The 27,863-nt window shown below is 45.9% G+C and overlaps 1 protein-coding gene across 6 annotated transcripts in view; it reads right to left on the reverse strand.

The window, feature by feature from the left end:
• Nucleotides 1-27,863, reverse strand: part of MYO16 (myosin XVI) — a 513,550-nt gene that overhangs the window by 209,512 nt on the left and 276,175 nt on the right. The window lies entirely within an intron of this gene.

Raw genomic sequence — 27,863 nt, forward strand, 5'->3', positions numbered from 1 at the left:
GGTCAGAGACAAGAGAAGCTTCAGCAACAACGCGGTCTGGAGGTGGCCCTTTGACAGCGACGGCCACAGGGCATTTTACGTGCTGGGAAGGAGATGAGCCCAGGGCCGACGGTGAGGAAAGCCTGTGAGCACGAAGAGGCTTCTGCCCCCAGAGGTCACACCTGAATAAGAATTTGCTGAGCACGTCCAGGACTTACAGGTGTTCCTGGAATGATGAGCAACAGGTAGGTACCAAGGCACCCAGGACGGAGTGCACACGGCGTACGGGGTTGAGGGGGGCTCGGAATGTCAGCAAGACTGGAGCCTAAGCGGAGACTGAGGAGGCTGGACATGCGGCCACAGTTGTGTGTGTGTCTCTTGCAGAAACGTGTCAGTTACGTCTTGGAAGTGATGGGCCGTTCTGGAGGTCCTGACACAAACAGCAGGCTCCAACTGGTGTTTCAGTAAGATAATTTTGGCAGCCCAGAGAAAGATTATCTGGAAAGAGATGAGGAAGCTAAGGATGCTGGGAGACATGGGCTTGGTGTCCAGAGGTGGGACTCCAGGGGAGAACAGGCTGGATACAGACGGAGAGAAGAGAGGCGTCAATGCAGCGTTTCAAGATCCTATCTGGGGAACAGGTGGGATGGCGGGCTCAGTCAACCTGAGTGCCTCAGGAGGGGGAGTATATTTTTTGAGAAAGTCTTATATTTTATATAGTCACAATGACTTAACTTGTTAAAGTTCTAGTGGAGTTCCAAGAAATAACTGGCTATAAGGACCTGGACTTCAGAAAAGACAAGCACGTGAGACCCAGGGTGGCCAGCAGGCGGTGACCAGGCTGGGAGCGCATGATCCACCCGAAGGGAGCCTTGGACACTGCAGGGATGGAGAAAGACCTGAAGGCTCAGGAAGGGAGTGAAAAGACATCCGAGTCATCGAAACCAAAGGATAACGCATTTGTAAGATTGATGGCGACAGGAAGGAGACCACACAGCGAGGAAACGGGTGGCGGTGTGACAGGTGGTGCGGAAGAGGGTCTGTGGGGACTTCCTGGGGTCGTCTCTGGGGTGGGGAGGCTTCAGGATGCACACCTGCCGGGACAGAGCACCTGACACCCAGACGCAGGGCTTGGGGGAAAGTGGCTGGGGAAGGAAGAGGGTCTGGGACCCAGAGGACAATGGAGGGGGCCTCCCTCCGCAGATGGGATGGGGCTTTCTTGCCCTGCAGGTAAGGTGGGGGCCACGGGGAGGCGAGGACCGTGCTTTGAGGCTTCAGTTTCTGCAGGAGAGGAAGAGGCTGAGCTCAGATGAGTGGGTGAAGCGGGCTTGAGGAAAGTCGTAAGAATCCAAGACAACGCTCTGGAGATGGCCCCGTGGGCAGGTCAGCGGGAACCGCAGCGGCCCCGGAGGGGCTCAGGCCAGCTCGCGGGTGGGCTCCTCCAGAGGGCCTTCCTCCTGAGTCACGATGGGTGAGCGGGGATTGGGCAGAGGATTCAAAGGGAGAGGGTGGGGGCAGTAGTTCTGGGGAGGGTCTGGCTTATGACGGCCAGAGTCATTCTGCCTAAAACTTACAAAATATCAGCGACTAAGAAGTCTTAACAACAGGAAATTGTAACCGCCCCTAATTCCTGTGGCTCTAACTGCAGTTCCCGCCCCCCATCTTCCCGATGTCTCCCCTTTTCCATGCATTTGCTGATATTACAGAGGTGAGCCTTACACTGCGAGAAGCCCCTTCACGTCTTGCAAAGAACAATTAGCTTCTGTTAACATGACAGAGTCAAAACAAAAAACTACTGTTTGTTGAAACATTCTTTAAAAGTAACTGATAAGCCCCACCTACGGCCACCTGCCCACCCTCTACCCCATGCATCTCCACGGTAGACGACTTGGGACGTCCATGACCTGCTCCCTGAGGCAGTGCAAACACTGCATTTCCATGTCAGCCAACTCTGCGAGGAAGAGGCGGCACTCACTTAGTCCTGGCAGTTGCCAACGAGGCTGTCAAGAATGTAGTGGTCCAATCAAAATAAGGCAATGTAGAGGGCATCTTGTGCTTTAAGATTGGTCATATTTTCTTCCCAGCCAGAGAACTTGTTGGCATGAAGATGATCAAAAAATTAGACTCAATGTCTTCTCTACATATTAAAACGTTCTCCCATTATTCAATAGCGTCTAAGGTGATTTTACTAGAAATAAAGCTCTTAGTCATCAGCAAATCTGTATCTTAAAATGGGAAGGCCATATCAAAAAAGAATTAGAAGTTATTATTGGAGATTAGTACTCACTTTGGAGCAAAGTACTCATTTGCCCTTTGACATCATTTAATGATAAAGCCACACACAAGGACAGAGAAACGTTTGAAACATGAACAGTAAATATGACAACCAGGAATCTGGAGACTCAGAGTTGAGTCTTATTTGACTCTTTTTGAGAACATTTAAGACCTTATTTGTTACCTGTAAAATGGACTAAAAATAGATGAAAAATTGAGTTAAAAAGTCTCTATTTCCAGTTCTTGGTGGTTTTATGAGAATCAAGTAAGAAAGTGTGTGCAGTATGCTCTCTGCACTCAGACTGCAGTGCACACATGTACAATATGAGTTTTTCTTGGGAAGAACATTCTTGCCTATGTGGGGAGCTTGCAGTCAAAGGGTTCTTTCATTAGTGAAGTTTTTAATCCAATAAATAACTAAGCCAAATGAAGGAAGGAACATTTTCAGAAATGATAACAAATGCTATCAACAATGGAGAATATTTTAACTATAAAATATGATTTCCTATTAGTCTCATACAGAGAAAAGTAATAAATAGATAAAAGGAAAAGATCACAGTTCTCACTTTTTGACTATTTTTCCCCAATGTGAATCACTTAAAGGTTGACAATCACATGTGAAATATTACTGTGGGATATCTAGATGTTGTTAGCACATGAAAATAGGTAAAAGTGTGTGCAGGTTATAGGTCATAGATTTCCCTGTAGGCTAGCTATACTTCACTGATGTTTTCCCACTAATCTCAACATAGTGGTTGAAAACCACTCTCGACAAATCTGTTCAAGTGTTTCATCTGACTGAAAGTTCTCAATTTTGTCTCCTATTAATTGATGGTCCCACGAATTCCCAGGGTCCAGGTCTTAAAATTCAATATTCAATGTCTTTTATCTGATGTCTCTCAAAATAATATACTTCTAACTCAACAACCTGTTATTTTTAATCATCTCCTTTTTAATGTATACATAACTTGGAACAGTGATGTTTGGCAAAATATAGATATCCCAATGTCCAGAGTCAGAAACATTAGATACTGTCATTCTTGAATCAAGAATCTTTGCCATTTTGTTTTTGAAAGACTGATAAGTCCAGGGAATGCTCTACAGGTTGTTCATACCATGGAGCAGAAGCCTGGGACGTGTGGGCTGTGCATCATTAAAAACTGTAGATGGAATAATATAGTTGGCCTAATTCTACTCAAAGGGAAGGGCGGGGCAACTAGTGTCACCTGCCAAGTCCTTGCAGGGATGCTTTAGAAGCAGTGCCTCAGTCACTCTTCACACCGATCATGAAAAGAGGAGCTACTAGTGCGCCTACCCAGTGAAGATACAAGAGCATTGCAGCTTCCTTAAGGTCTCCAAGCCAGTAACTGGCCAGCCAGCCTGCACTCCATCCTGACCCCCCAGGGCTTCTCAAGCTCGGTCACCAGTGGGGTCACTCAAGGGGGTGGGGAGGAGGGCCCTGAGCAGCACAACAGGGCTTCTTCCTGGAGTTAACACCTTGCTTGAAAATGTGTGCGTGGAGAATTAAAAAGTGCGATTATTACTAAACACGCATATGTTTTAAGTGGAATGCAAAGTCTCATGACATTCTAAGATTTCATAGGGTATTTGACTCTTAATGTACTCTTTTCTGACCCAACCCTACACTTGCACCATGGGATGAAGTGGATAGTCACGGTTAGTATAACCCTCGGGTGCACCCTTCCCCTCGGGTGGGGGGCTCTGTCACTGTGTGGAGGCCCCCACTGGGATGCCCAGGAAGCATCTTTGACATTCTAATGGGAGCCAGTGATGGTGGAGCCTGCGGGGGAAACTGGACAGGGAGGCAGAGAAAAGCTTTTGAGTCTAAATCCCACTTGAAATCAAAGAGACTCAAGTGCACATCTTAACCCAAAATTCACTGCAGACTAGTAACATAGGGTTAGCATGAATGAGTAAAATCCTAAGGATTTAGTTGTTGCAAACATTAACTGAACAGAAGGCAATATGCAAAACTAGGTTGTATCAATGGTGAATCCAGAGACACTAACATCAGTAGTAATAGGAGTTGTATCGTTGTAAATATTATTTTTTGGAGGGTGTCTTGCCAATGGGTTTCAGCCCCAGGCAAGTTCACTGTGGATTCAATGAGACCAGAGAAATGACAGAGGAATGTTCATGGGGTGAAAGGGTTATACCCAACTTTATCCCCATGGTGGCAGGTCAGTCACTAGACTCCCGTCCACTCAGAGCGAGTCTGTGTGCGGCAAGGCCGTCTCTGCCTCTGGGGCCCTCTGCCCGCACAGCCGTCTCCGTCTCTGTCCTCGGTGCTGCCACCACTCCAGCCTCTGCTCTGCTGCAGCCCTGCAGCCGTGCCACTGTGTTGCTCAGAGCACTGGGTGGAGCTCTTTATATAGAGTCAATAACAACATATTGCCCACCCGTGTGTAGTGAGCTAGCCGACCAGGGCCAGGTGAGAATCCTGGCCACAGGAGCCTTCACCTTATCCATAGAAATTTAAACAACTTTATTTATTAGCAAACTAATCAGAGCCCTTTATAATATCCCATTATATGGGATACCGTGTATAGCATTTTCCAAGTATATTTGGTGTCAGAATCCTTCAGACACCTTTCTGGATTAGCTCAGAGGAACACACACTGGAAATCATTAACTGCCTCATTCACTCAGTCCATATAATTCTATTAGCTTATAGCATAGCTTTTTTTTTGAAGTATAGTTGATATAAGACATACAAATGGCCAATAGGCACATGAGAAGATGCTCCCCATCACTAATCATCAGGGAAATGCAAATCAAAACCACAATGAGACATCACCTCACACCAGTCGGAATGGCCACCATCCAAAAGACAAGAAACAGCAAGTGTGGGAGAGGATGTGGAAAAGATGAGCCCGCCTGCACTGCTGGGGGAATGCAAATTGGTGCAACCACTGCGGAAAACAGTATGGAGGTTCCTCAAAAAACTGAAAATAATACTATTTATTGAGATTTGCTATATACTAGGGTTTTCACAAAAATCCAGAAATGCTTTAAGAACCTAGGAGGTAAGTTTCAATGCAGCATAAGGAAATATTTTCTAATAAATAAACTTCCTGTCAAAAGGCTCACCTCTGCAAAGTGTCAGATTTCAAACCTTCAAAATAATAATAATGAATAAACTTTCAATAATAATAAATAAATTACTCATCTAATAAACTTTCTAATAAATAAACAGGCTAGGTTTCAATGCAGCAAATGGAAATATTTTCTAATAAATACACTTTCTGTATAGTCATGCACTGCCTTTTAGGTAGCAAGTTCCCCATCATTAGTAGGTAAGCTGAGGCTACACAGCCAGTTCAACAGGCTTGTCAAGAAAGAGATCCGAGGATGAGAAGGTTGGCTGTATTAGATGACTTCTATTGCTATTTATGCTCTAAGCTACCTTATTTTGGTAAAATATTGTATCATTTTACACCAATAAATTTCAAAGTGACAGGACTCACCTCTTTATGCTTCATATCTAGGCATGAAGTACATACGCACACATACATAAATAGGCTTGACACACAGGTGCAGGTGCCCAAGCAATCTTCTACTTTATGAATTATTAGTACATATTAAAATTCTGGAATCTTAACAACATATCTAGCTCTTGATAGGACTGTGGATAATTTTGTTTATAGTTGTATCAGAAAGCAAGTGATTTGCATTGAAGTAAGTCAGATGATGCAAAGTTAAAACTGTATTTCATTATAATCTCGAGGAAAATCATATGATGGATCCTCCATTTAATGATGAAGGAGAAAAGTGAAATTAAATGAGGAAGATGTGTGAACAGAGTGAAAGCACACGTTATTTTTATCCTGGGCTTAAATGTGGATCAGTGATTGCATGGCTCCGCTGGCTGTGCAGGTACAAGCAAGTTGATTCTGTAGGCCGACTAGACAAAACATAGACAATTCAGCTACGTGGCTGGAAAGCTGTATTCCAATCAGCTCACCATGTTCTTCTGAAGACACACTGATCGGCTTCTACACAAAGTCAGCTTTGATGAATGCTCTTAGATTTCACCAGTGACAACAGAAAGGATAAAGACACTGTTGACATCAGGTAGTTCAATTTGCAGAAATTCTGATAATCCTATTATCAACTATATAAAGGTATATGTTTAAATAAGTGAAGATTCTTGACCTTCAATATTGGTCATGCTAGTAACTAAAAGGAGACCTGCTAATACTGCTTCTCAGCAAAGCTCTGTCCCCACCACTGTTGCCACTCATTCCTTTTTCCCAAATTTTAACCAATTGCTCAAGCATGGTCACTTCCCCTTGAGGAAAGTTCTAGGAAAAATAACTTTCTAGGCTCTTAAAGTGAAAAGTACCACACAAAAGTCCGAATTGATGTGAAAAGTGTCACTTAATAATGTCTCCATTCACCAAGTCAAATGCAGGGATGCATTAGGCAAAGGAAAGGCTCTGGAGACAGAATTGACCAAAGCCCGGTCTTTGTCCTCACGGCACCCATCACTCAGACACCGTTTCACGCTCCATCACCTCTGTGGTGGAGTCACCATTTTACTTTCCCTTGGATAAGTTTAAATCATGAAACCTGGGTATTTTTCTATCCCCCCATGAATTAGTTTTATACATCCTGTGAGAACAAAATGCTAAGAGAGTAAGGAGAGAGGACAGCTTGGAAGGATGCACTCATAAGAGTACAAGGCTTTATCTATGTCGTGGGTTTATGGTACATTTTGTTTCCTCTTTCTTTTTTCTCCTTTTCTATATTCTGCAGGTTTCTGAGAGCCAATGACTATTATGTAATATCAGAAAAAAAAGTGCTACAAAAGTATGACTCTCAAAAAATAAGAGCATTATTCTCTGGAAATTCATCCAGGCTGTTATGTGTATTGATAATTTGCTCCATTTCTTTGCTCAGTATGGATGTACCACCGTGTGCTGAACTATTCATCCCTTTGAGGGACCCCCAGATTGTTTCTATTGTATTATGAATACAGTCTCCATGAACATCTACAGACAGACTGTTGGGTGCACGCTAGGTCTTTGCTTCTCGGGGAGAAATGCTGAGGAACGTAATAGCTGGGCCACATGGTGATTATATGTTTGGTTTCATAAGAAACTGGCATCACTCTGACACGAGGACTGGGAATTCAGGGTAGTGGTAACAATCTGAATATCAAATACAAACAGTGTCTTTTGCAAAAATCTCCGCCATAGAATTTCAAGGGCTTTCGTCCCCTGCACGTGCTTCTCCTGTCTCACAGTGGTGCCAGGCACACTGAAACTGCAAAAGTGCAGCTTTTAATGGGTGCCTGAGTCCTACAGATGTGATGCAGGGCGCAGCGATTGTTGTCTACGGTACTCTGTTATGAACTCCTAGCCACTAGGAGACTAGATGTTCATTGTTCTCACCACACAAAAAAATGATAACCATAGGATAGGATGGGGGTATCCATCTAGATAGACAGATTGATAGATACCAAACCGACACATTACACACCTTAACTTATACAACACTATATATCAATTATATCTCAATAAAAAATTAACAAACAGAAAAGCAGCTGTTCTGCCTGAGCTCACCAGTCATCATCACCCAGCAGACAGGAAGGAATATGGCTCTTGTGTGCCTACACGTGTGCCCGAGAATAAATAAAATATATTACTACTTAAAAGCACGTGCACGGCCCATTCACCATGTCAGCAGCTCACAGACTACAAAAAGGATGCTTCGCTCAGTGTGTTTACCTGCCACCTAGATCACAAAAGGACAGTGTCTTCTCAAAGGGGCCGTCTACTTGGGACGTTTAAGATGTAAACAGAAACCAGATAAGGCAAAAATCCAACTGTCTGCATCAATAAACACAGGCTGTTCACCAGTTTACTGGGGAAATGGTAAACTGCTGCTCCTGGGCTACCCACCCCCAACCGTGCTCCTAAAAAGGCAATTCTTTTCTTTATTGTTTTTAAACTATCTGGAAAGTACTAACGAATTTTAAGTCCCCCCACTGGAATAGGACGAGGGCTTTTGTTAACCACAGGTTCAGATACATTAATCTCCGCCAATGAAAATATTAATAGATTAGCCACAAACTGTTCTGTTTGGAAGGAGGAAACCCTGCCAGTGGTCTTCAGGAAGAGAACAGAATCCATGTAATCAATTATGCATTCAGAAAGCCTGGGTCCTGTGACATTCCCAGAATAGTTTGTCCATATTTTTCTGATCAGAGTATTTCTTCAAAACATCTGGCGAGACAAATTCTAAATGCTTACCATTTTTCAAACAGTGAATGCTTATGGTGAACTAAATTGTTTCTTGAGCACGCCTGATCGGGAGAGCTGGAGGTGGAGACACCTGAAATGAGTGGTCACACATGCCCGCGTTGGGGGCTGACCTCCAAGCTGTGTCCAGGCCTGAGCCTGTGCCGTACGGGCCCCGTCGGCCAGAGGAGGGGCATCTCCCACATGGAGACACTCACAGGGGACCCTCAATACTGAAATGACTGAAAAAGAGTGGGCGACAGAGGAGTTTATGCTCAGAACGTGTGGCTTGGTCTGGCCTTTCTGGACCTAACAAGCCGAGGCCTGCATCAGCTGGGGCAGGAGGAGCCACAGGCAGCCACGCCAAGTCATCCCAGGCTGGCTCGGCGGCCGCACCCACACGGGCAGTACGTCCGTGTACAGAAACAGGCTGCAGCCAAGGCTGACAGGTGCTCAGTCCTTCCCCGGGGACACAGGCATGAGAACGCGTTGTGTGAAGTCATGTCGGTAACACTAGGATAAAGGGTAAACTGAGCATCACCCTGCAGTGACTGAGGAAGCCACCACGAGAACTCCTGTGGCATGTAAATAGCACAGAATATATGGTGCAGACACATGACCGTCAGCTAACAGTCCCTGCTGAGGACACAGCTCCCTGCCTCCCTCCGGGACGCACCCGAGAGCTTGCCCCAGATGCTTGTGCCATGCAAACAGAAAAACGCAGTGCTGACTGCCACACCCCGCAGATACATCACACGACCCCTTCAACCCTAAAAGGGCATTTCACTTTCCTCTCAGATGCATTATTTCCATTCTCTGCCCTTTCTCGCTCTCCTCTCCTTCCGTTTCGCTGACGAGATTTTCACAACGCCCGCCCTCCTCTCCCCTCCTCTGCTGTGCGGAACACTACCTAACTGGGTTGATCTGGACCCCCTCGGAGTGTAGAAGTGCACCTACCTCGTGCTCCCCGGGGCCTCGGGGGCCAGGGGCCAGCTTACTCACCTGGCTCCCAGGAACAGCAGCACGCCCCTTCCCCACGCAGATCCCCCAAAGCTGCAGGAGCCACTGCCTCTCTGGGTCCAATCCTGCTCCCCTACAATTTAGTTTCCACAGTGCAATCAGAGCTCTCTTTTTAGAATTAGTTTACTTCCCAAATCAAGCCCTTAACTGGCTTCTCATCATCGCTCTTAAAGCACAAACCCCCCAGCGTGGCCCGCCGGGGCCACGGCATCGGACTCAGCACATCCCTGCAGCTCCTGGTCCTGACTACTGACTAAGCCATGCTTCCCGTGCTCTCCGGGCTCCTGTCCCATGGAACTTCCTTTGGCCTCTCAAACAGGCACCATCGGGTCCACTTCTGTGCCTCACTCACCCTGCTCTCTCCACCAGGAACTGAACCCCCACACACCCAAGCCCCCAACATTCTGAGGGAATCACATTGCTCTTCACAGGCCACTTTATCTGGGAAGCCTTGTAGGCTGGACGTCCCTCCTATGAGCTCCCCCAAACTCTGCCTTCCCTCTGCAGTGGTGCTTTATCAGGTGCCTGGGCACATACCCCACCTTAAAGCCAAGGCTGGCCTTTGGGCCCCAGCCACATGGAGCACAGCCAGCAGTTCCAATCCTGGATCCAAGAGAATGAGCGTGCGCACGAGCCTGCCACCAGATGGGTCTCCCCAAATCTACTGCCGCCATGTCAGCTCTCTACCTATAAAAATTTCACCTAAATAATGCACTATCTTACATGTTTTCCTAGACTACCCAAACACAAAGTTTCCATTTACACCGGGCCGGTTCCATTTTTACTGAGAGGTTCCTGGGTCCCCCCACCTGTAGCTGGTTGAACATGAGCGCCACCCTTCCTTTAGCCAAAGACTGGCAAAAGTAAGTGAAATATGAGCGTCATAAAGTCAATCATTCTTATGCCAAAATAAAACCAAAACAAATGAAACCCACGAGAACTATAATGAAGAACTTATCTGGGAAATGTTCTAGTGAAGAAAGTTTAGTGTAAGAAACAAACATGCAAATAAATGACCAGAGGTAATGAACCTGCCTCGTGCGCTTCCAGGAGTTGTGGGAGTGAGGAGATAGAGTTTTAAAAGGAATATAAATAGCTCACTGCATTAATGTGATGGCAATTCCTGATAAGAGAATTAGACAAACAGCAAACTTAACATGCACCAAAAAAATCACATGTCTACATGCACGCACAGAGACACATGTGCAAAAGTTGAAGGCCCTGGGATCATTACAGCACCCAAAAATTATGCTAATAGATTTCTGCAAGATTTTCAAGTAAAATTCGAGTAGGAAACATCAGCACCCTCATTTTAGCAGGCTGGGATTTTTATAAAGAACTTAACATGATTAAAATTAAAATATACTATAGAATTATTGAGAGACCTTTAAAATAACATTCAGGAAAATCTCAACCACAACACCTTCTTACACATGTAGACTGTGCCTAGGGAAGGCGTCCTGCCCAAGGAGAAGTGTGCAAAAAGACGATGTTACAAATGGGGTCTCACAACCGGTTATACAGGATAAATTCATGAATTAAACTAAGCACCCTATTTTTCTTTTTGCTAAATGTCAATTCTCATTTAAAAGCCAAATAAAAATGATTGTCAGCACATTCAAAAATGCTCCTTTGCTCATAATGAACCCTAATAAGACCAAGAGAGAAGGGATGGTAGTTTCTGTTTCAGACTTCCTGTACGGTGCCCCTCTTTTCACTCCTAACTTTGAATATTCTCTAGTAAATATGTCTGTTGGACCTGTCATTGTGATTACAAAATATGTTACATAGTTTCCATAAAACATGGGTTGTATAAAAATAAAATTCTCACATAATATTACAATAGAGAATTTTTAAAAATAGAGCAAAATAAGCTGAAAGAAAAATATTTGGATGTTATTAGTACTCAAAGTAAACTCCTACTCTGTTTACGTCCAAGTTTCTTTGCTCTATTCCAATATTTCTACCTTTGTGCTAAATTTAAGCTACATATTAATAATAACAAAACACTATATATGATATATATATATATATATATATATATCATATAGTTCAAATAGTCGGCTGATACTCTGAATAAGTGTCCCTGACCATGTTGCCCTGTGATTTGGCGTCAAAACCCTTTCAAATAAAAGACCATCAGCAGCAAAGCATGTTGCCTAAATTTTGTTATACTTTTAAAAATGAACTGAAGGCCAAAAATCTGGAAAACTGCTATTAAAGTCAGGATGCTTTGGCTCCAGATGTGACTTTCAACATTGAGAGGTTAAATGAGAAATCTGAGTAAGTTACCCCAGAATGATAGAGAGGCATCAGGATGCCTAGAGAGGCACTGAATCAATAAAAACTGGTTAAGTCCGGTTTTCCCGCAGATTCTGGAATCTCCAAAACCAAGGGGTGTAATGATTCTGGGCTTACTGTATTTGTCAACGCAGAGGAATTATTACCATTGTTTTAATTTTTCTCTCAGACACTGAGAATGAGACAATATATGACCTAGCAGCAAGGGGGCCTCCCTTTACTCCTCCTACTACTATTATTGCGATATTATTTGTTACAGAAATAACTTCATAGTATTCCAAACCCATTCCACATATTAAAAATGTTAATGAAATAAAATTATAAAGAGAATATGATGAAACTTAGATGCAATTTCACTGCCAAATTTATCTTCAATATTCAAATACACAAAACCATGTATTTCCTTAGAAATAACGTTGATGAATTTTTGGTACTGTGAATTCCTTAGATATTCTAGAAACTCCTCTGCGGCTTCTTTCGGACCAGTCTGCTGCCTCTAATAACATCGGTATTATACTGAAGGTATCGAATGCTTTGAAGAATTTACCCTGAATCTCAACTTTTTTATGAAAATAAAAGCTTCTAAAATTGGGAAGATTAAAATCAGTAGATACTTACTTCTGATTTATTAGGGAATCTAAAACCTAAAGCTGCGAGGGGGCGGGGACCAGGATTAAATCACACAAATGAACTAATTCAGTTCAAGACCACAGTCGTCGTCATCAGACACGTGAGCACCCTCAGGCCCTGTTTTCTTCTTTCCGGCTTCAACAGGTGATGATCTTAGGGAGTTTTCATTTAAGAATAAGATGGGCTTGTCTTTCTTTTTTTTTTTTCCATCTCCTTTCCCAGAATGATGTTTCTGCCCCAAGCACTATGTATGTGGCACATACTGGAAGCAGGAGCCCCATGCGCGGTAGCAGGGGGGAGAGATCTGAGGAGGCAGAGCGCAGAAACCACCTGACCTTAGGGCGCACCGGGGCTTGGACCCCGTTATTACTGCTCGGGCTTTAGTACCGTAAGAGGCTGATTCGTTAGCGCCAACTACCCCACACGTCCTCTGCCTCCCCACTAATCTCCATTTTCCCATAGGAAGCCTCTTCCTATTGAAATTGAAAACCCCCACTCATTGGAATCAATCACACATTTTAGCCAAAGAGAAAACAAGATCCACTTTAAAATGTCAGATATTGTAGGACATTTAACATGTTGATACTATTACATTTAAACAACTATACTACATCTCTATAATGATCTAGACTAGGAAATTGCTGTAGGGTTTAATGACATGGTACTTAGTGATTTTGCATTTCAGCAGCATATTATGTTATGATGTGCTCCTAGTAAATAATATTCTTGTCGTTAAAGCAGAAATTTAAAGGAAACGTTTTATCCACCATAATTTAATTTGCCTAGTGGAGGATGCTACAAATCAGTATATATGTTTGGACACGCTGTACCCATAAAAATGTTTTTATGTTTTTCCTCTTTGCAGCCAGAACATTCATTCCTTTCATTGGAAGGGTGTCCTATCATCACAGCAAATACTCCAAATTTCTTTCATTTGTTAATTTATTTACTGTATCTCTAAATGTTTAATACCAATCATGCTTCCCTACATGGGCCATAGGCTTGAATAAAGAGAGGGTTCCCACTTTCTTATTACTCATTCACTAGCAGGGAAAATTTTTAACAAATATTTAGACCATGGAAATTGCTCTACTAGAGGTACGATGGTGCAGCAAATCTCAGTTGCTTGAGTAAATCAGGGAAGCTTTACAAAGACAGATTTGAACAGGTTGTATGCTGGTGAGAGAGAGCATCCCATGTTTTGTTATTATAAACTGCTAATTTAAGAAAGTAAGACTTTACTCAAATAAATGAAAATACTGAGTTTCTACATGTGCCAAGAATTGTGATTATGTGGGATTCAGAAGTGAAGAAGGCACAGTGTTCACTCAGAGACATCACACAGTCAGCAGGGGAGACGAAAGTGCTAAGACAAAATTACAGTAATAAAATGATGCATCATATTATGTATTACATAGAATGTCAATATATGTAATAGCAATGATTATTTAATTACTAAGGCTGAGAAAGCAAACTGATGTTTAAAAAGATGAATGTTTTGGTTTTTTCAAATACTGAAATGCTGGTCTATGTTTCAATCAACTGTTGGCTTGGTCAGAAACTCTAAAAGTGCACTTCAATTACTAATGGAGTAAAATGTTAAAATTCTGTAAATGCACTTACTCTCGTCAGCATATTGCCTAAGAGGCTTTGTAATCATAGGGATTCTTCAAGCATTAGAAAAATCCCTTGTCTAAAGGAGGTGAATTTAGAAGTAATACAGATAGGGAAATGTGCTTGTACTAACAATTATATTGTGCAAGACAGAGAAAAAATAATCAAGTAGTAGAGTTATTATTTGAAGCAGAAATGAAGGATTAAAAAAACCAATCTCTAATCAAAGAAGAGGTAAAACAAAGTATTATCTATGAAATATAGACCTGCTGGCCTCTCTAACACCCTTTAGAAGTGCAGAATTGAGTATGTTACAAACTCAAAACATGGTTGATGTCTGTGAATCCAAAAAATAGATTGTTGTATGTGTGCATAATTAAATGGACTTCTAGATATTAAAGAAAATGCAAAGTTAATTAAACAAAATTAATCTTCCTTGAGATGAAGAGGAGAACGTGTTTGTGGACCCAGAGCAGACATGCAGGTCAGTTCTGAGTGAATTTGAACTTCCACTGCTGCAGTGAGCTTTTCTTACCAATACCAAAAAGAAAGGACATTTCTTACAATCAAATCAAGGTTTGTGGGACATTTTTAAAAAAGCAGAAGGACAGATGGATGTGAATGGCATTTTCTGGCTCCTTCATGCATTTTCGTGGCTCACATTCTTTTCAAGGTCAGTCCATCCACCTCTCCCTTCAGAGAGGGAGACGCAGGGGGCAGGGACTCGAGGGGAGGGCAGGGGGTGGAAGTCAGTGCACCCCAGGCCCCACATCCTGCAGTGGCTCCAGGGGACCTCCCCTTCCTGGCCTCTTCTTCCCTGAAATGGGTTCACACCTTCCGGCCCTGCCAGAACCGCTCATCAGACCCCAAGAGCAGCCTTGTCCAGAGCCTGGTCTCCCCAAAGCGGTGCGCTGATGCCTTTAGTTCCCAACGCAGAAACACAACAGGGAGGTGGCCCAAGTTCAGCAGAACATATTACAAGTAATCCTTCTTGTGAGAAGTAGGGAGATGTGGTCTTCTGTGCAGCATAGGCCAAAATACCTGACTTTTTTATTTTATTCTTTAGGGATTTTGCTGTGAAGACTACTCAACATAATTATCAGAATCTTGTCACCATAACTCCCCAGTCCCTTGTAAGTGTCTTCTGCTGTTCAGAGTGTTAGGGTCTCTTTTTGTCATTAATTTATTTTGCACAGATTATCAGCAGGTAGCTGATACCAATTTCCTGGTGTGGGATTCAGGTCCAACATGTGGATTGTTTTACCAAGCTAATCTATTTGATGTAGCAGACAATTGAGAAACAAAATCAGTCACCGCATGATGTTCTGTTTACCATGAAATATTTAAACTGGTGAGACATTGCAGCATGCCAAGCACAAACTGTTCTGTGCCTGGATGTCACACACACACAGTACATCACACATGACCTAACCAGTAGCCAATAACAGCATGACGTAAAGCATGTATAAGCCACACAGTGTTTTTGGTTGATACTGTTGTTTTGAATACCTAATTTCAGATAAAAGTGTTAAATTTATCTAAAAGCTAAAGCTCTAGATTGGCTGTCTCTAACAATATTCCCAAAATAAATATAGAAGTGTGTAGGATTTGTCAAAATACTTAGCTATAATCAGATTCAGTAATATGCACTCCCTGGGCGAATGTAAGGATGCCTACAGTCACAGACCTCACCCACATCTGGTCTGCACATATAGATGGCTTATGTACCTTTAAATAGCCTAAGACCACTTTCCCTCTAGGTTTATAGTGAAGAGAAACGGAGGCTCTTCATTTCTTCAAAGGAAGTAAAACAGTAAGAACACTTGCTTAGGGCACGCCTGGGACCATGTGGGCCAGATGAACTGAAAACATGCCTTTCCAAGGGACAGCTGACACCTCAGGGAGTGATGGACAGTGCCCAGGCCACCAGAGCAGACTGTGACCCGAATCTCAGGGTTTATGGAGACGTCGGCCTTTCTATTGATCCCGGGGCTCCGGTGCATGTGGGGAGAGAAAGCACGTAGCTGTACTTGGAAATTACCTGCAGCCCCACAACCAAAAGTTCTACCCTCGGTGGGAGGGGTGTCATGACATACCTGCCCACAGGTACAGAGGGGCAGTAAGGAGACCTACCTGAGAGGATCCTGGGGGAGCAGATGTCTCCACCCACAGATATTACAACCACAGCCAGCCCTCTCTGGGTGTCAGCGGTTTAAATTTAGGCTACACACACCTATAGGATATTTTAACTAAAGAATCTAATAAAACTGGTCTCAGGCTTGGAACACTCCTGGAGCAGTTCACCGAAGCAGAGGAGATTAATGTCTAACCTTTGACTCAAGCCACACAGGGTATTCCCAGCACCAAAGGACACCAAGTCACACCCTGAAGGACAAACCTGGGGAGAAAATAATCCTCCCTGAGCAACTGTCAGCAGACATAATAGACAGCACTGATAGAAGCTGGAGAACTTCAGATAATACAACTGGTTACAGACAGTATAACAATCCTGCTTAGAACAACCACAAGAACTGGAAATATAATATGAGAAAAGAACAAGAAACAGTATGTAAGAAAAAGCAGATTTGAAAAGGAACAAAGCAGAACTCTTAGAGATGAAAATCAGCCACTGAAATTAAGATGCAATGTTCGTGTTAAGCATCGCATTAATTATTGCTCAGACATGGCTCCATAAACTCTAAGAAAGCACTGCAGAAATTATCTGGAATGAAGCAGAGAGATATCAGGAGATGGAAAATGGGAAAAGAGCAATTGGAGAGGAAAGAGAGAGAAAGGAGAGCATGCATCTAAAAAAGGAGTTCCAGGAGAAAAGAGAAAAATGAGGACAGGGCATATTCATAGGAATAATGGCCAATAATTTTTTCAAACTTGGTAAAGTAAATGTATCTGCTGATTTGTAAATCAAAGTCCCAAATGGAGTGTAGAGTCATTGCTGGTAAAACTAGGGATCCACCACAGGCATGGGCACATACACACAGGCACAGCAGTGTTCACCTGCTCACCCACCTTGCTGCACATGTCCTGTGGGCTAGCGATGGTGCCAGGATCAAAGGGCATTAAAGTCGTGGTCTCAGATCTTATGATACCTGCTTTCTGGGTAAAGACAGCAATGCCAATCAACAACACACAACCAGTGGTGACCACCTCAGGACAGACATGCGCACAGTGCCCTGGGCTTTGGAAGACGGTGGGGCTCCCTGTGTCTGTGGAGGACAGAGGCAGCGCCTGGGAGAGCTTTGAAGGACAGTGGCACTCAAGGCATGTTTTTCAAATGGAAACATTTTCCAGTCATTCCCTGGACAAGTTTGATCAAGCGCATGAGGTCTGGAGGTGTGGTGGGAATAGGTGGGAGATGAGCTCAGACAGGAGGGAACACAAATAAGGAAGAAAATGTCATGCAGACTAGAATGCCACGGAACAGTGGTTTTAGCATCTTTCCCATCATGAAAATCTTGAATCCGCCTCTGAGGGAATCCCAGCATATGACCGGGTAAAACAGAAGCTCAGCTAGAAGAGAAGTGGTGTGTGTACGTGTGTGCACTCACGACCGGAGCCCTGCGCCGGAAACCTCTACTCCCAGGACTCCTTTTATTTGTGGATGTCTTCATTAGGTCCTTTCTCATTTACAGACATTTTACACTTTGGCACCATCCTTAAAATAACTATTTCCTTTTGATCATTTTATTTCAGTGGCCATGGCTGGATATATGTGATTTTCTATTTTTGTATACATTTGTTTTGTAACTCAAAACTACACTGAAATACCGTGTGCAATTCCTGAATTTGGGAAATTATTATACTTTCTATAGCATAAGATACAGTAAATTTTCTGTAAGTATATGAACTATAGTATCTATATGCAAAGCTATCACTTGCTTGCCCATTACATATTTGCTCATTATTTTACTTTTAGGCAGTTTAAGCTCAAAAGCAAATACAGCTTTTGGCCCATTCATTTTCCGAGTCTTTATTTGACAGCACTGCCACTCCTGTACTTCCTCACGTCAGCTTTAAATCCACACGTATGTCCACATGCACTCCTCCTACCTAACAAACTACTCCATTCTTCTTTCCAATTACTCATATGTTTTGTTTTATATAGGTAACATAAGTCGGTCTTTTCCAATATGTTAACATCCACTCAACATGACTTATGCAAATGAAGAACTTTCATATTTCTAGATGAGTGCCACATTGCTGCTCATATTTGGAACACACAGAACTAGGTACATTAGTGACTTAATATCAATATTACATGAAATTACATATGTAATGGTATATAAATTTATATGGAAAGTGACAGGTAGCATGTAGTATTGCAGATATGATACGGTTATATGATAAACAACTTGCTGTTAACGGCTCTGTCATTGCATTTACTGGTGTGACACAGGATGAAGCACCTGGCATTTGCATGGGCCTTTCTGCCCTACAGCCTCAGCGCCTCCCCCACCTCCAGGCAGGTGCCCTGCTCTGCTCACCTCTTTCCCTGCCAGCCTCAGGAATTCACCATAGTTTCCCCTTTTCCCAGCTGCTCCCACCCTCTATCCTTGGCGCCCCTCCCCTCTGAGGAGGAGGTTAGTCCAGAGGCAAGCACAATGCCTCCCTGGAAGAGTCCCTGCTGAACACAGCAGAGCAGAGATGGGCTGGAGGAGCACAGCAGGGACTTCTGAAGGACAGACTTGGGAAGACAGAAAGTTCTAGAATCTCCCAGAGACATTTTGGATGGAGCCCTCTCTGAGCAATTCCTATCCACTGTGCAGAAAATACGTGGCAGCACTGAGAACACGCTCAGCCTCTGGTCTGCTTGGCGTCTTGGCCACGTACACTCCAGAGCTCAGGTCTCCGCCTTTTGCTAATGTCCTCATGGGTGGAGACGGCAGCTGGTAGCAAAGGCCCACCGCGAGGGGCTGCTGTGGGGACACGGGTCAGCTGGAGCCTCTGCTGGGCTCAGCTCTTGCCTGTCATGACCCCAGGGAATTTATGTCCTTTGCGCTCCTTCCACACAGCATATATGCCCTGCCTGACCTCAAGGAAACTTTGCAAACTTCCAAAACGCTTATGAAATATAAATACATTTCCCAGTCAGAAGGTCTTACTGGGGAGTCAATTCAATGAGCTGGAATTTTACCCAGGTTCCACAGGAAATCTCTGGAAGGTTGGCACCTGGAAACCTGAGCAGCTGGTTCACCTGGGACAGCACATCCGACTCCCGGGGGGCACCCCCTGCCCAGGTCACCCCCCTAGGCCAGTCGTTTCAGACTCTCTGGGAAGTGGGAGGCATCAGCAGGTTTAACACTCCACAAGGGGTGTGTTAACCCTAATCTAGAAAGTTCTCTCTTGCTATGGTGTGGAGGAAGGCATAAGGAAGAAAAGATGTTAAAGTGTGAATATAATTCATTATTTCCTCCCTCCTCATTAGGAAGGTCGTGGGTATTTGGGCATCACACACTCATGTTCTCTAAGTTCCCCTTTGTCGTGTTATGTCTTCATCTGGGACATTCTCTGTATCTGATGAACGTCCCTCCCGTCTCAAGGGCATCATGCTGTCCAAGGTGAGCCTCCTGACTGAGGATCGCAGGTGGATTTCTCACTGAGCTCTCACCTATTTATGGGCCATTTCTACACCAGGACTCTGGAAATGCAGCCACAGGCTATTTTACATCTTGATGTGCTTAGCCCCCAACACAGTGGCTTTAACCTAAATGGCACTATAATCCAAAATGCCTTATTTGGGCACTATGTCCTACCCTCCCATTATTTAGCACCAGCAAGTCGCAAGGTGTGCGGATTACGAGCTGGACACGATACACTAGACTCATGAAGGACACATTCTCTAGGTAAGGCAAGAGCCTGTCTGGAGCCAGCCTGGCGCGGGTGAGTTGACCATGACAATGCCCCTACTTCTCTCCAGATACTGCATTTGAAACAACACTCCCACTTCTCTTCCGTATGACTCTTGGTCCCCAGATACCTGTTCGGCAAATGCCCTCCTGCCCCTGTGGACGGCTAGACTCAGCCATGATGTTGGTATCTCTCTATTCCCCAGGATTTGGCCCTTGATTGTCACACCGCCTTCATCTCTCTGCGTGCAGCCCTGCTCTCATCTGCCCCACAGCTGGGGCACAGTGCATCCTCAAGGGCTCCGGGGATGCCTAATTCAGATGTTCGGGACATTTCTCACATTGTAACTTGGAGGGCTACCTGCCAATTACTGAAGACATTAAACACTTCGAGCAGCTTTAGAGCAGTGACCACCTCTGAAATCTGCATTCTCAGAAAAGAGTGCTGTGCCTGGACCACAGTGGGTAATACGCACCTTCCAATCAGCGATAAAGGCGGGGCAGACCTGGCTGTCTCAGGATTGGTGGCCAGCAGCCTGCAGGTGGCTGAAAGCCTGGGCTCCTCCCTTCTCTGCTCAGTAAGCCGTTGGGACCCTCAGGGAACCCTCGCAAGCGCTCTGTGAACCTGCACGGGCCGAGATGAGACCTGACTGATAAAGAGGAGGGTGGGGGTGTGAGACGCTGAGCAGGTGGTGCTGAGCAGCGGGCTTCAGGGTAAGGTGGCTGCAGCGGCCCAGGGAAGGGGAGAGGCTGGACTGGGGGCCCTGTGGGCGGGGCCACGAGACTGAAGTCGGTCCTGCTCGCCTGGAGAAAACACCGGCACGTTCAAGGCCGGCAGTGACGGGATCTGACTTTGACTCGGAAAGGGTTCCTGTCCTGTGGAGCAGGGTGTGGATTTCAGCGGGGCCAGTCAGTGCTACGAAGCCCAAAAAGAGGGCTGGAAGAATTTCAGGTAAGTAGTGACAACGGCCACGCCCAGGACTGCAGCAGGAACACGGTGGGGGGCGGCAGCCGGCTCTGCTGTGCATGTGGGGGGCACAGCCGGCACAGAGACGGGAGGGAAGCAAAGAGGAACACTTCAGGGCTTGGGGAGTGGAGACGCCATCTACAGGAAAGACTTGTCGGAAGCAAGATCTGATGGGGAGAGAAGGAAGTGATGACCCAAAGCTATCAAAACTCAATTAGCACTGAACTACCATTTTTATTACTCCCATTTTAAGTCATCTCATGTACACCCTACCTTGGTCCCAGCAAGGTTCAGGGTCATTGTATTACCTCAGCCCTGGTTCATCTCTGCTACACTCGCCCCTTTCCACAGCTGTCATTCCTGAAGACAAATACACCACAGGAACTTCATGGCTTCAAAGGTAAGTCAAACATCTTAAAAGATGCCACAAAAAAGCTGGTACTGGTGAGAATGCCCCATTGCAGAGTTAAAGGCACCCCATTTACCATTTGTTGGACTTCTCTGAGCTCTGGGGTGCTGGCTGATGCTCAGCTAACTCTTTGAAAGGACACTGTTTCCTGAATTTTGAACAATACAGTGGTGGGAGCTCTAGGGAACCCAAACACCCTTCCTGGAAACACCAGCCTGGACCCCTCCTAGGGTCAAAATGAGTTTTCTTAGACACCAAGAAATAGTCAAGAAAAGGGATATCACTTTCAGAGCAACATTCAGAAACCATCTATTTGCTAATATGAATTAACATGAAAACATTAAGCTGAATACCTCAAAGTGTGACAAACAGACTAAAATAGACTTGAGGAGCTGAACAAAACCTACCAGCAGAAGGTGTGAACCCAAGAGTGTGCTAGCATGCCGTGCCACGTGGCAGGAGACAGGCTGCTCACGCACCAATATGATGCCCACTGACTCCTCTTGAGAGACGAGATGCCCTGGCTTGCCAATGCAGAGCTCTAAGGTGCAGGGAGGATGCGGCTCCTACAAGCAGAGCAAGGGAACTCTGGGAATGCCTCCCCCCTGCAGCAGATGCGAAGTGATTCCAGTAAGGTACAGCTGCCTTGAATAATGAGAATATCTTCTACTGAAGTTCATGCATCCTGGACCCTTCAGACCGCGAGGCGGTGAGTGTGGCTCTTTGAAGCTCTTTCTTAGTGATAACCACTCAGAAGTGTGCATTTTGCTAAGAGGAAGGTATTTGTGGAACAGGGGGTGGAAGCACAATTAATGACCTTTCCTGTGACTCAGAAAAGTGTGGGCTGGGCTCTGCGGTGCCTGGGGCTCCGTTCAGATTGCTGGGACTGGAAGCAGCCACGTGTGGAGGAGACAACCCCACCGGCTCCCAGCACCTGATTCAACTTACCAGCTATAACTTCTCATGACATGTCACACACCTTCTCTGCGGTGTCCAGCTGGGCAGACTGGTGGAGCCCAGAATAGGTGTATTTTAACATATCTTTTGACTTTATGGTCCTAAACCCTAAGTTGATGGTGGAAGCCATTTGCTTCCTCCAAAATTCTGTGAAGGAGTTTCATGTAGCTAAGAGAGTTCGGTAACCAAAGAGCTGTCTGTGTCAGGACAGATAAAACTAATGAAGTCTGAAAGTAAACACTCTCTGGGTGGTGCTGAAAGCCCCAGGTTACCATAATAACCCAAACAAGGAAAGTCATGCCATCATTCTGGAAATGTTTTTTATCTTAAGCATAGGCGATGCTTGGGGAGATAAGAATAAGATAGTTTCCATGGCTTCAGCTAAACTGACCCTGGCATAGAGTCCACACTGCAAATGCCCCTGCCCGCATGGAGCTCCGACTCCCATGGGGACAGGCAGGGACATAGGTCTCCTAACAGGTACCTTCCTTTAGAGCACGCTAAGGGCTGAGTGCTACGGAAGGAAGCATGCACAGCATGCTAAGAGGGCCTGGGAGGGTATGGGGCTCAGGTGGCAGTTCAGTAGGGGTCACTGGGAAGGGGAGACACAGCAGAGTCTTGACAAGGTAAGAAAGTTAGCCAGGGGGGACTCTGGAGCACGAGCATCCAGGAAAAGGGCACAGCTGGGGCAAACCCAGGGTGGGCATGGGCCCAGGTGCTCCAGACACTGTGGAAGTTGCCACAGCTGGGGGTGGAGCCACAGGGGCAGAGGGATGCCAGCCCAGGCAGGGACCAGACCACACAGAGCCATGGAGGCAGTTGCTGGGCTCTACCCCCAGGGAAATAAGGAAAAGCTGCAGGGTCCGCAGAAGACTGCTCCAAGGAACTGCTCTCAGTGTTGCATTCAGGACTGGCTACTCAATGGGCACAAGGGGACCCTGTGAGGATGTGTGATGCAATCCAAGAAAGACGCACAGGTGGCTCGCCTGGTGGCAGCCGTGGAGAGAGAGAGGAGACCCAGCCAGAGAGGTGCCTGTTGTTGTGAGAAAAAAGGCATCAAGGAAAAGACTTATACCCTGAAACTACAAGACACTTGTGAGGAAATTTAAAAAGACACCAGTAAATGGAAATCCCATGCTCATAGATAGGAAGAAATAATATTGTCAAAATGACCATCCTGCCTAAAGCAATCTACAGATTCATGCAATCCCTATCAAAATACCAATAGCATTCTTCAATGAACTAGAACAAACAGTTCTAAAATTTATATGGAACCACAAAAGACCTTGAACAGCCAAAGCAATCCTGTGAAGGAAGATTAAAGCAGGGGGGATCATGCTTCCTAACTTAAAGCTCTACTACAAAGCCACAATAATCAAAAAAATTTGGTGCTGGCACAAGAACAGACCCATAGATCAATGGAACAGAATTGAGAGCCCAGATATAAACCAAATCACATATGGTCAATTAATATATGATAAAGGAACCATGGATATACAATGGGGAAATGACAGCCTCTTCAACAACTGGTGTTGGAAAAACTGGACAACTACATGTAAGAGAATGAAACTGGATCATTATCTACCTCCATACACATAAGTAAACTCGAAATGGATCAAAGACCTGAATGTAAGTCATGAAACCATAAAACTCATAGAAGAAAACAGAGACAAAAATCTGAATATAAGACATGAGCAACTTTTTCCTGAACACATCACCTCGGACAAGGGAAACAATGTAAAAAATGAACAAATGGGACTACATCAAACTAAAAAGCTTCTGTACAGCAAAGAACACCATCAGCACAACAAAAAGGCAACCTACAGTATCCATAAATGACATATCCAATAAGGGGTTAATACCAAAATATATAAAGATTTCACATGCCTCAACATCCAAACAACAAATAACCCAATTAAAAATTGGGTGGAGGATCTGAACAGACACTTCACCAAAGAAGAAATTTGAATAGCCAACAGGCACATAAAAAGATGCTCCACATCACTAATCATCAGGGAAATGCAAATTAAAACCACAATGAGATATCACCTCACACCAGTTAGGATGGCCACCATCCAAAAGACAAGAAACAACAAATGCTGGTGGGGATGCGGAGAAAGGGGAACCCTCCTGCACTGTTGGTGGGAATTTCAACCATTGTGGAAAGCAATATGGAGGTGCCTCAAAAAAACTAAAATAGAAATTCCATTTGATCTAGGAATTCCACTCCTACGAATTTACCTGAAGAAAACAAGATCCCTGATTCAAAAAGTCATATGCACCCCTATGTTTATCACAGCAACATTTACAATAGCCAAGATATGGAAGCAATCTAAGTGTCCATCAGTAGATGAATGGATAAAGATGTGGTACATATACACAATGGAATATTATTCAGCCATAAGAAGAAAACAAATCCTACCTTTGCAACAACATGGATGGAGCTGGAGGGTATTATGCCCAGTGAAATAAGCCAGGCAGAGAAAGACAAATACCAAATGATTTCCCTCATTTGTGGAGTATAAGAACGAAGCAAAACTGAAGGAACAAAGCAGCAGCAGACGCACAGACTTGCACAGACTGCAAGAAGGCACTAGCAGTTACCAAAGGGAAGGAGTTGGGAAGGGTGGGTGGAGAGTGCGAGAGAAGGGGATTAAGGGGCACTATAATTAGCAATCACAATATAGGGAGGGCACAGGGAAGGCAGTATAGCACAGAGAAGACAGTAATGACTCATAGTATCTTACTACAGTGATGGACAGTCACTGCAATGGTGGGGGGGACTTGATATGGATGTATGTTGAAACCACAATGGTGTTCATGTGAAACCTTCATAAGATTGTATATCAATGATACTTTAATTAAAAAGAAAAAAAAAGGAAAAAGGCATCAAGGACACTCCAGGGCACTCTGGGCCGGGCAGCAGTGGGTCTGGAGGGGCTGGGCTTCTCAGGAAAAGGGAAGACATGGCTTGGGTGCCACGGGAAGTAGGCAGCCTCTGCCCATGTGGGATGCCCAGGTTAACACAACAGCTGGCGAGGCAGAGTCCCACAGACCCGTGAACCACTGGAACCCAACGTGCGTGGCCTGAATTCTGAGAATTCCAATGTGCACGACAGGAGGTGCTGGGCAGATGGTGGAGGAAAGTGTGTGACACGGGGCTGATGGTAGGGACCTGGCATGTCTGGGGATGTGGAAGTGTGAGGTCAGGATCCAGGCAGGGTGGTGGAGGGGGGCTGGCAGATGGGTCAGCCAACGCCAGCCAGGGGGCCAGTTCCCTTCCTTCTCCATCCTACCTGTCCATGCAGTGTCACGCTGGGAATGCGACCCCAGGCTCTCAGAAACCTACGTCAGCTGGAGCCCTCTGGGCTTGACTCCTGCACCATTTCCAGCAGCCCTCTCCTCCCCCAAAATTCCACTGAATTCAGAGACTTAGACTGTTAGCATAACCCACCCCCACTCCCACCCATCCTCATCCTAACCCATCCGCACCCCAACCCACCCCCATTCCTACCCTATTCCTCTGCTTTGCCTCCTCAGCAGCAGACTCCCAGCAGGCAGCCTGGTACAGCACCTGAGATGAGCTAACTAAATTTGTGCCCTTCTGTGGGAGAGGACATTTCTCTGGGGCTACAGTCCTTCTGTGGCTCGTTTTCAAATATTTCTATATTTGGAAATCAGGGTTTGAAAGGCAGAAATGTATGGTAAGAGGGGCCTGGACCAAAGCGTGGCCACTAGACCCCCAGCTCGTGACTTGGAGTGACTCTGACAACCTTGCCTTCCATCCGGCTTGGCTGTGGATGGTGTACGTCAGGTTCTCAGCACAAACAAATGATTGCAAAAACAAACTATGATTGCAATTCTATTTCTCACCTGCGTTCACATTTGGCAGTGGATTTTCAAGAATGAACAGCATGGCTTCTGCATGTTCCTTCCTACCACGCATGGACCGTAATTCAGACCTGCGAGCACACACAGAAGCATGCACCCGTACCCGGGGACTCCACAGAAACACCCACACCGTCTCACAGTTTGAAAGCCCACCCTGGATATGCACAAGGCATGTCTTCCTTGACTCTAACAGGGTCCACTTGAGGAGACAGATGATTGGAACAAGTCATGGATTCACAAATCTTACGAGGTATCATCTTTGTGATTAAATAAGCATGGGCGTTTAGACTTAAAGGAAATCCCTATTTCTTTGTACTCTAGCCAGCACAGAAAAACAATCCAAACTGATCCTTTGCCCCAGGGGAAAAGGGAACAGGAAGCTTTCCAGAAGCTCAAGTTCTGCATTTGTTGCAGTTTGTCTCAAGGCGACACGCTCTGCCCGAGGGCTGCGGGGAGGCGGCGACCGTGGTGATGTGCGCAGCCCTCCCTTTCCCAGCATCCCAGCGCAGCCACCCTCCTTTCCGCCTTCAGCTCCTCACGCCTTCAGAAGAGCTGTGCTGACCTTCGTCAGAAGTTGCGATTCGATTTCAGTAACTGGAGTAAGTAGTGCATCACAGTGACTTGAGAACCCAAGCGCACACTCCGTGCACCGCAGGAGCTGGGGAGGCCCCGGGCGGAGCTGCGCAGACGCAGAAACGTGCCCAGGGGAAGCCCGCCCAGAGACCCGCGCTCCGGGGCCTGAGCTTGAAGGCCGGCCCCCGCCCTCGCGTCGCAGCATCCCTTCAGCTCCTCTCACCGGTCCAGGGGAAGGAGCCCTGCATGCAGGGGAAGCCGAGAGCGGGCGCCGTGGCCTGGCAGCCCACACGGTCCCCAGAGAGCGCCTCACCGGAGAGCAAGGGCAAGCACCCAGAGGGCGCCCGGTGCGCCGGGACGACCCCGCCGGTGGGTAGGGGGTCTGATGCAAACATGCGCTCTCAGCCAATAGGGGGCCGGCGTTTAGCAGCGGTATTTATCGTTGACCATTCAGGGAAGAGGAAGGCAGCCACCCCGTACAGTACAGAGGGCACCATGCCCCTGAGTGTGCGCAAGTGTAAGGATGGCCTTTATAGGCCACAGGGGCGTGACTTTGCTAACAGCTCTTCGTGATACAGTCTCGGCCACGCGGTTCCATCCATAGGACAGAGAACAGATCTCATCTCCCGCTGCGCCGGGTCCGTCCGCAGCTCCCGTGAGCCACAGGGGACACGGAGGGACCTGCGGGAGAGCGCCTGTGGGAGTAGCAGAGCAGGGACCTCGACGGGCAAGGCCAGGACCCCCGGGCGCGCTCGCCGCCCACGCAGGGGGACCACTGCACCGGGACAGCTTGCCAGCGCCCAAGGCGCCGTGGGTGCAGGCCTGTCCCAGAGAGATGGTATTTCACTCCTGACCAGGGAGGGCCTGGCGGCCAGGGCGTGCAGCCTGGCAGGTGCAGGGGCAGAGAGGCTGCCTGTAGGGCTGTGGGAGAGAAAGGCCTCGACTACACTCCCTGTACACACATGAACGGGCGGAAGTAAGCTCACCCCAGGTGTGGAGGCTGTTTGCCGCAGCCACATGGCAGGTTTGGAAAAAGGGAGACAAATTCTCACTCACACACACTACAAACACAAACACACGCACGGAACTGCTACCGAGTTCACACACACACGTATGCA

The sequence above is a fragment of the Manis javanica genome, chromosome 9 (genome assembly GCF_040802235.1).
Source record: "Manis javanica isolate MJ-LG chromosome 9, MJ_LKY, whole genome shotgun sequence".
Classification (NCBI taxonomy): Eukaryota; Metazoa; Chordata; class Mammalia; order Pholidota; family Manidae; genus Manis; species Manis javanica.